Raw genomic sequence first — 10925 nt, 5'->3', positions numbered from 1 at the left:
AACCATAGCTGGACAGGGACATGTATGCTTTCAGGTTTTGAGGCTTGTCCTTTTTAATATTTTAGGCCACATTACATACAGTTTTATGATTTTGACTTTTGGGGAAATTTTTGTTGAGGTCCTTTACTCTTCCCTCTGTAGTGTATTAACCATATTTTCCTTGTTACTTTGAATATTGTAAAACAAGTCAACACAAAATCAGTCACCATTTTATAAGTTGATGTTGGAATAAAAAACATTTTTAAGGATCACAATTATGAAGTCTTAACACAACATTTGATATTTTTTTTGTACCTTTGGTTATCTTCATTTGCTAAGATTCTAGTTATAAATTTACATATTGAATTATATTAAAAAAGTCTATTGGTCAAAACTTGAATGTATGAGATTAACAATGCATAGAGATTGGAAGTCATTGATGATTTTCATCCTGTTTGATTGATTGATTGTTGAAGGTTTACACCACTGTCAGCACTTTTGTTTATATTGTGTCAACCAGTTTTTATTGGTAGAGTAAGTCGATCATCTGCAAAAATGAAAATCTTAGTCAATTAAGATTGGTGTCTAGCTCACTGGCACAAGTGGAGTTTGGACTCGCAACCTCAGATCAAGATGGTCATATCTGATTTGCGACCTTATGGTTATGGCAAATCATGATAGAAAATACAAGCCCAGGAATATTGTATCAATTGGGAAGCTGAAATCATCTCTTTTGATGGAAAGTTTTCAACCGACCCTCATTGTCAATTTCTATATACAGACATAAGGCAGACTATTCACCATTGCCCAAATGATGATTGAAACAACTGTTAATAAAAAGACCTTCTAACTTACTAGACTTATGTTAGTTTTGCTCATTATTGGTGACTGTACAGGTCATGGCAATATGTAATTCAAGAGAAAGAAAGAAAGAAAGGAGAATGGTAGTCTGATATATTCTTTTAAAATCAATAAAAACAACAAAAAAACTAGATATTATAAACAGTAACCTAAGAAAACAACTGAATTTCAGGATTCTTGTTTTCAATGAGGAGGAGGGGATGGATAAAGAGAGTAGAAATAGTTATCAAAAGTACCAGGATTATAATTTAGTACGCCAGACGCACGTTTCGTCTACATAAGACTTATCAGTGACGCTCTTATCAAGATATTTTTAAAGCCAAACAAGTACAAAGTTGAAGAGCATAGGATCCAAAATTCCAAAAAGTTGTGCCAAATACGGCTAAGGTAATCTATGCCTGGGATAAGAAAATCCTTAGTTTTACGAAAAATTCAAAGTTTTGTAAACAGGAAATTTACAAAAATGACCGCATTATTGATATTCATGTCAACATCGAACATACTGGACTGGTGATACCCTCGGGGACGAAACGTCCACCAGCAGTGGAATCGATCCAGTGGTGTAATTAGTTATAGTAAATAGGAGGGGGCAGGAGGATTTTTAAAATAAATAACTCAGCCTTGATAATCACAAAAATAAATGGTTTGTTCTGTGGTAGTTTGAAAATAAATTACCTGACTTGCAATGTATTGAAAATAAATAACTCAACAGGTCTAATCTAAAGTTTGAGATGGTACACTATTCTTCATAAATTCATCTTTTTCCCCAAAAAAAATCAGGAAACCTTACCCCACTTTTATTTTAACAGGGCCGTAACTACATGTAGGAAATTTCAAAACCAAACGCTTGTCTCCATTTCAAATCACGTTCACAGCCTTACAAGAAGAAAGTTCTGTTTTCCCTCAGACTTTTAATAAATAGCCCTGATTTTTCGGGATCAATGTTTCTTATTTATTTGTCTTCCGTTCATTGATTGCCCTTCTGTATTCTGTTAGTGTTGCATTCCTTTTGTAATCTAGTAGTTTTGTTATGAACTTGATCATGAGTTTAAAACTATAGGCTTTAACTCACCTTGGTCTATGTGAATATTAAACAAAGGAAGCAGATGGATTCATGACAACATTGTGTTTTGGTGATGGTGATGTGTTTGTGCATCTTACTTTACAGTGGCGGATCCAGGGGGGGGGGGGGGTTCCGGGGGTGCGCACCCCCCCTTTATTTTTGCCGATCAATGCATTTGTATCGGGACATATGTTTTGCACCCCCCCCTTTGCCCTGGGTGCCCTGGGTTAGCACCCCCCCTTTCGAAAATTCCTGCATCCGCCCCTGCTTTACTGAAAATTCTTGCTGCTTACAATTATCTCTATTTATAATGAACTTGGCCCAGTAGTTTCAGTGGAAAATGTTACAAATTTTACGAAAATTGTTAAAAATTGACTATAAAGGACAATGGCCGGGTCATCGGACACATTTTTATACGACCGCAAAATTTGAAAAATTTTTCGTCGTATATTGCTATCACGTTGGCGTCGGCGTCGTCGCCGTCGTCGTCGTCCGGCGTCCGAATACTTTTAGTTTTCGCACTCTAACTTTAGTAAAAGTGAATGGAAATCTATGAAATTTTAACACAAGGTTCATGACCACAAAAGGAAGGTTGGTATTGATTTTGGGAGTTTTGGTCCCAACATTTTAGGAATTATGGGCCAAAAAGGGCCCAAATAAGCATTTTCTTGGTTTTCGCACTATAACTTTAGTTTAAGTTAATAGAAATCTATGAAATTTTGACACAAGGTTTATGACCACAAAAGAACGGTTGGGATTGATTTTGGGAGTTTAGGTTTCAACAGTTTAGGAATAAGGGGCCAAAAAAGGGCCCAAATAAGCATTATTCTTGGTTTTCGCACAATAACTTTAGTTTAAGTAAATAGAAATCAATGAAATTTAAACACAATGTTAATGACTACAAAAGGAAGGTTGGTATTGTTTTTGGGAGTTTAGGTCGTAACAGTTTAGGAATTAGGGGCCAAAAAGGGACCCAAATAAGCATTTTTCTTGGTTTTCGCACCATAACGTTAGTATAAGTAAATAGAAATCTATGAAATTTAAACACAAGGTTTATGACCATAAAAGGAAGGTTGGTATTGATTTTGGGAGTTTTGGTCCCAACAGAATAAGGGGCCCAAAGGGTCCAAAATTAAACTTTGTTTGATTTCATCAAAATTGAATAATTGGGGTTCTTTGATATGCCGAATCTAACTGTCATGACTTAGTATGTAGATTCTTAACTTTTGGTCCCGTTTTCAAATTGGTCTACATTAAGGTCCAAAGGGTCCAAAATTAAACTTAGTTTGATTTTGACAAAAAATGAATCAGTTAGGTTCTTTGATATGCTGAATCTAAAAATGTACTTAGATTCTTGATTATTGGCCCAGTTTTCAAGTTGGTCCAAATCGGGGTCCAAAATTAAACTTTGTTTGATTTCATCAAAAATTGAATAAATGGGGTTCTTTGATATACCAAATCTAACTGTGTATGTAGATTCTTCATTTTTGGTCCTGTTTTCAAATTGGTCTACACTAAAGTCCAAAGGGTCCAAAATTAAACTTAGTCTGATTTCAACAAAAATTGAAATCTTGGGGTTCTTTGATATGCTGAATCCAAAAATGTACTTAGATTTTTTATTATGGGCCCAGTTTTCAAGTTGGTCCAAATCAGGATCTAAAATTATTATATTAAGTGTTGTGCAATAGCAAGTCTTTTCAATTGCACAGTATTGCGCAATGGCAAGAAATATCTAATTGCACAATATTGTGAAATAGCAAATTTTTTTTTAATTAGAGTTATCTTTCTTTGTCCAGAATAGTAAGCAAGAAATATCTAATTGCAAAATATTGTGCAATAGCAAGATTTTTTTTTAATTGGAGTTATCTTTCTTTGTCCAGAATCAACTTAAATCTTTGTTATATACAATATACAATGTATATTCACTTTTTACTACCAACTGATAAATTATAATAAATAACATTCAGTGATAACAAGCATTTTTTTTTACATCTTAATATTTTATGATGTATTTAAATGAGTAGTTATTGTTGCAAACTCCATTAGAAATTTTAATTGAGATTAGTTTTGGAATAAGGGAAAGGGGGATGTGATTAAAAAAATTGGGTTCAATTTTTCTCATTTGAAATTTAAAAAAGAAAATTTCTTCAAACATTTTTATGCCCCACCTACAATAGTAGAGGGGCATTATGTTTTCTGGTCTGTGCGTCCGTCCGTCCGTCCGTCTGTCCGTTCGTTCGTCCGTCCGTTCGTCTGTCTATCCCGCTTCAGGTTAAAGTTTTTGGTCAAGGTAGTTTTTGATGAAGTTTAAGTCCAATCGACTTCAAACTTAGTACACATGTCCCCTATGATATGATCTTTCTAATTTTAATGCCAAATTAGAGTTTTTACCCCAATTTCACGGTCCACTGAACATGGAAAATGATAGTGCGAGTGGGGCATTCGTGTACTGAGGACACATTCTTGTTTTGAGAGGATTAATATTCAACAGCATAGTGAATTGCTCTAAGAGAAAACAAAAATTTTAAGTTCATTAGAACACATTCATTCTGTGTCAGAAACCTATGCTGTGTCAACTATTTAATCACAATCCAAATTTAGAGCTGAATCCAGCTTGAATGTTGTGTCCATACTTGCCCCAACCGTTCAGGGTTCAACCTCTGCGGTCGTATAAAGCTACGCCCTGCGGAGCATCTGGTTTAATCTAAATACCCAAAAGATGATTGTGACCAAGTTTGGATTAATTTGACCCAGTAGTTTCAGAGGAGAAGATTTTTGTAAAAGATTACTAAGATTTACGAAAAATGGTTAAAAAATGACTATAAAGGGCAATAACTCCTAAAGGGGTCAACTGACTATTTCAGTCATGTTGACTTATTTGTAAATCTTACTTTGCTGAACATTATTGCTGTTTACAGTTTATCTCTTTCTATTATAATATTCAAGATAATAACCAAAAACAGTAAAATTTCCTTAAAATTACCAATTCAGGGGCAGCAACCCAACAATGGGTTGTCTGATTCATCTGAAAATTTCAGGGCAGATAGATCTTGATCTGATAAACAATTTTACCCCATGTCAGATTTGCTCTAAATGCTTTGATTTTTATAAGCCAAAATATACATTTTATCCCTATGATCTATTTTTAAATGACCACAAAAATTGAAAATTTTTTGGTCGTATATTGGTATGACGTTGGCGTCGTCGTCGTCTTTGTCCGAATACTTTTAGTTTTCGCACTCTAACTTTAGTAAAAGTGAATAGAAATCTATGAAATTTTAACACAAGGTTTATGACCACAAAAGAAAGGTCGGGATTGGTTTTGGGAGTTTTGGTCCCAAAATTTTAGGAATTTGGGGCCAAAAAGGGCCCAAATAAGCATTTTCTTGGTTTTCGCACTATAACTTTAGTTTAAGTAAATAGAAATCTATAAAATGTTGACACAAGGTTTATGACCACAAAAGGAAGGTTGGGATTGATTTTGAGAGTTTTAGTTCCAACAGTTTAGGAATTAGGGGCCAAAAAAGGGCCCAAATAAGCATTATTCTTGGTTTTCGCACCATAACTTTAGTATAAGTTAATAGAAATCAATGAAATTTAAACACAAGGTTTATGACCACAAAAGGAAGGTTAGGATTGATTTTGGGAGTTTTGGTTCCAACAGTTTAGGAATTAGGGGCAAAAAAAGGGCCCAAATAAGCATTATTCTTGGTTTTTGCACCATAACTTTAGTAAAAATTAATAGAAATCAATGAAATTTAAACACAAGGTTTATGACCTCAAAAGGAAGGTTTGGATTGATTTTTTTTATATTCCTATATATTGGTATGACGTTGGCCTCGTCGTCGTTGGAAGACACATGGGTTTTTCGCACTATAAATTTAGTTTAAGTAAATAGAAATCTATGACATTTAAACACAAGGTTAATGACCACAAAAGGAAGGTTTGGATTGATTTTGGGAGTTTTGGTCCCAACAGTTTAGGAATTAGGGGCCAAAAAGGGGCCCAAATAAGCATTTGCTTGTTTTTTGCACCATAACTTAAGAATAAGTAAATAGAAATCTTTGAAATTTAAACACAAGGTTTTTTACCATAAAAGGAAGGTTCTGATTGATTTTGGGAGTTTTGGTCCCAACAGTTTAGGAATAAGGGGCCCAAAGGGTCCAAAATTAAACTTTGATTTCATCAAAAATTGAATAATTGGGGTTATTTGATAGGCTGAATCTAAAAATGTACTTAGATTTTTTATTATTGGTCCAGTTTTCAAGTTGGTCCAAATCGGGGTCCAAATTAAACTTTGTTTGATTTCATCAAAAATTGATTAATTGGGGTTCTGTTATATGCCAAATCTAACTGTATGTAGATTCTTAATTTCTGGTCCTGTTTTCAAATTGGTCTACATTAAAGTCCGAAGGGTCCAAAATTAAACTAAGTTTGATTTTAACAAAAATTGAATTCTTGGGGTTCTTTGATATGCTGAATCTAAACATGTACTTAGATTTTTGATTAGGCAGCAACCATTTGATTTTCTGGGGGGGGCTATGGGTTTTTTTACTGTACAAACTTTTTTTTTCGCCTGTGGCGAAAAACAATCTATTTTTTTCGCGACAAGTCGAAAACAATTTTTTTCTTTCAATTTTAGCATTACATATAGTGGCAGCTGGGCGTGAAACAAACAATTTTTTTTTCTCAGAATCAAAAACAAATTATTTTTTTCTCCAAAAACTGGAAACAAACTTTTTTTTCCAAAAAAACCATAGCCCCCGTCCCCCCCCCCCCCCCCCCAGAAAATCAAATGGTTGCTGCCTTATGAGCCCAGTTTTAAAGTTGGTCCAAATCAGGATCCAAAATTATTATATGAAGTATTATGCAATAGCAAGACATTTTCAATTGCACAGTATTGTGCAATAGCAAGAAATCTTCAATTAGCAAGTATTTTCAATTGCGCAGTATTGTGCAATAGCAAGAAATATCTAATTGCACAATATTGTTCAATAGCAAGAAATTTTCGAAAATTGGAGTTATCTTTCTTTGTCCAGAATAGTAGTTGAATAAACTTAAATCATTGTTTTATACAATATACAATGTATATTCACTTTTACTACCAACTGATAAATTAAAACAATCTTTACCAAGTTCAGTGATAACAAGCACCTTTTTTACATTTTAATTTTTTATGATGTATTTAAATGAATAGTTATTGTTGAAAACTCCATTAGAAATTTGAATTGAGATCAGTTTTGGAATAAGAGAAAGGGGGATGTGAAAAAACAATTAGGGGGGGTTGGGGGGTTAAGTTTTTCTCATTTCAGATTTCATAAATAAAAAAAAAATTCTTCAAACATTTATTTGAGAGGATTAATATTCAACAGCATAGTGTATTGCTCAAAGGCAAAACAAAAATTTTAAGTTCATTAGACCACATTCATTCTGTGTCAGAAACCTATGCTGTGTCAACTATTTAATCACAATCCAAATTTAGAGCTGAATCCAGCTTGAATGTTGTGTTCATACTTGCCCCAACCGTTCAGGGTTCTGTAATGTTTATTGGTCGTTATGGTTATAAATCAATTAAGTAGAATCTTAGTGTAACAATGTATGGTTTACGCCCGAGAAAGAGTTACACAGATTTAGACGTTTGGCGGGGAAATTAGTGGCCGGGTCGAAAGTTATAGGGGTGATCATAAGAGACTCTCTATGCTCCATAAGGGTAACATATTGAGAACACCCCTTTCAAGGAAATAGTAGTATCGACCAAGAGTATATAAGAGAGTGAGAAACGGCACTAGAGGCTTCATCAGTCACGTCTCAGTCCTTACAGCTGAACGGACGTGCTGGGTCAGCTCTCCTTTACCCGCTATCTTCGATGAGGGTTTATTGCTAGATGGTCAACGACATACTACTAAGATGACAGAAACCAATCCATGCCGTACAGAGAGACGTAGTAGTTGGCGTACCCGCGTTAACATGCCTCCAAAACTATTGTCTATTATGGGGAGTGTCATGCCGATTAACGTCCGAGGGCTGTATCCTAGGCTGTTGGGTGATACGACCTTCATTTTCCTGCCTCACGGCTTGGGTCCTGATAACGCTTCCTGTCATCTTTAGAACTACGTCCACGATTCATCTACCAGTACTCCATCATCGAGGCTAGCGGGCTGCCAAGCTGACCAAACTGGCCCTGAAAGCAGCCGTTGTGAAGAAGTAAAATCCAAAATAGTCAACAAACCAAAAACAACTCACCAAAACCAAGATGGCGGCCTCCATTCGGCGTCCTTTGCTACCCGTTCCTGACCCACGGCACAAAATATTTAAATGCTCACCAATCGTCTTCGGGCACCGAGCCGACCGTGCGAGGGCTGAAAAGCCAGTCAAGGTCGTTAAACACTTCCATATATATACTAGAGGCTGTCGGTTGGCTGTCGATGAGCTGTCATCCTTCAACTGAGCGTACGTCGGATATATTAAGTGCTAGAAGAGCCTTGATATTCAGAGGACACCTCGTACTGGGTACAGAGTGGACGTACACGTTGACAGGATCGACATAGCAGACTGTCCCTTTCGGAGGACAGGCTGTACCAGCCCGTACTGTCTGGTAGTGACAGTTGTCCCACTCGGAGGACAAGTTGTTCCAGCCCGCACTGTCTGATAGTGACAGATTGTCCCACTCGGAGGACAAGTTGTATCAGACCTCTCTGTTTTGTATTGACAGACTGTCCCATTCGGAGGACAAGCTGTACCAGCTATACTGTCTATAAGTGACACATCGTCCCATCTTGAGGACAGGCTGGTTTATTGTATCATATTTGTATATATATAATTGTCCGTTGTTACTTTATTTCGACAAAGAGTCAGTGTGTATATTTTAGTTCATTGTGCATAACATAGATAGTTGTAGTTCTTAGTATTACCGTATTGTTTGTGGACAACTTGGATCCAAGTATTTACTGGAACGGACGTTTGAGATATAAACGCCTGGTTACACGTTACATATTTGGTGGCTAGCGGTTGGGATTCAAGTTGTCTATGAAATACTATTTGATTGATTGATCGGCATTTAATTTATTGTCAGTTAACATCAATGTTTACTTAAAAGATTAAAGTGAATCAACCGTAAGGCATAGTTGTAAATCACGGCTGAGTTGTAACACGAGTGTATTATTTAATTAAAATTGTTTCATTTTGATTACACTGTATTGCTGAATAAATATGTCGAATATTGACGATCAGATTGCTGAAATTAGTAGGCAAATACAGTCTCTTAGCGAAAGCACAATACAACATGGACAAAGTTTAATATCTACACCTAAAGATCAGGGTGTACGTCCGAAGGTTGTTGAAAATAAAGATCGATATTTTCATCCTAAGCCGGAATTAACGAAAAATCAAAGTACTGCTCATACTATTTGCTCTGGTTCGAATAATGTAAAAATTAAACCTACAAAATATGATGGCACTACTCCATGGATGGATTACTTAGCACACTTTGAGATGTGTTGCCTAGTTAATATGTGGTCTGAACACCAGAAAGGTTTGTACTTGGCCGTGTCACTGATTGGACAGGCTCAAGCAGTCCTTGTTGATTTACCAAAGGAAAAGAGACAAATATTTTCAGACCTAGTATATGCACTGGAGGAACGCTTTGCTCCATCTTGTCAAACTGAACTGTATCGTGTACAATTTAAGGAATGTCGACAAAAAGCAAGCGAGACTTTGCCGGCGTTAGGTCAGTCAGTTCGAAGACTGTCTAATCTAGCCTACCCGACTGCTCCGTTAGAATTAAGGGACACCCTCGCCAAAGAACAGTTTATAGATGCACTAGTAGACTCCGAAATGAGACTGAGAATTAAACAGTCCCGTCCAAAAGGTCTTAACGATGCTATACGGTTGGCAGTTGAGCTTGAAGCGTATAACACGGCTGAGAGCAAAACACTGAACAGTATAGGTCATTTACGACAGACTACTAGTGACGAACGGACAGACACACCTGATAGTCCTGACACGATTGTTTCTATGGGACAAATGGCGATATGGATGCAGACGATTGAGAATAATTTACTGGCCATAACAAATGAGATTAAAGATTTAAAGTCCCAAAGAAAGTTCCAACGGGGGAAGATAGATAACACACACAGTAAAAGGAAAAGGGGTGGCCCTTGTTTTAATTGTGAAGAAATAGGACATTTCGCGAGAGATTGTCTCCATAATATTCAGATACCAAGTACGAAGGGAACAAATAAGAATTATTTTATTACGGAAGGTACGGTTAAAACACTAAAGTATGAACTTACGTCTCCAAATAATGACAAAGACGCTGTTGTTTCAGCATCAGCGGATGCAGGAATGTTTGTCGAGTTGAACATTCAAGATGTACCAGCCACGTTTGTGGTTGATACTGGGGCTACACTCACTTTGGTCTCTTCAAGAGTGTATGATTTAATGTCTGACTTGTGTAGGCCACATTTGAGTGAAACTAGTTCACAGATTAAGTCCGTCAGTGACAAGTATCTAAGTCATCGAGGTAAAGGTAGTTTTAAAATTGATTTTGGTAAAGAGAAGTTTATATTAGAGGCCGTTGTAACTGACCTACAAGTCGATGGTATTCTAGGTTTAGACTTCATGAAGAAAAATAAGTGTCTGATTGACGTGTCTGCTACCGTATTACACATCGATAACGTTAAGGTCCCCCTATGTGTTCAAGGTACCAAAATTAGAAATACTGATGTCCGTAGAAAATCTTGTCGGTTAACATCAGACACACAGTCAAAAACGGACCGTGATTGTTTTAAGAGAGAACAAAGTCAGGTAAACCTAGTTACAAGTCAGATGCCAGACATGGGTAAAAACTTTACTTTAAATGAGTTACAGTCAAATGACTCGGACCTTAAACTTGTTAAGCGGTGGCTGACAGAGTGTCAAAAGCCACAGTACAGTGAGGTATCAGGTAAAGGATACTCTTTAAGGTCATAATGGAGTCAGTTTGGTTGTTTAGAGGTCCATGATGACGTAGTAGTTAGACGCC

This window comes from Mytilus edulis, chromosome 10 (assembly GCF_963676685.1).
Source record: "Mytilus edulis chromosome 10, xbMytEdul2.2, whole genome shotgun sequence".
NCBI lineage: Eukaryota > Metazoa > Mollusca > Bivalvia > Mytilida > Mytilidae > Mytilus > Mytilus edulis.
The sequence above is the reverse complement of the archived record's forward strand: the minus strand, read 5'-3'. Positions refer to the sequence as shown.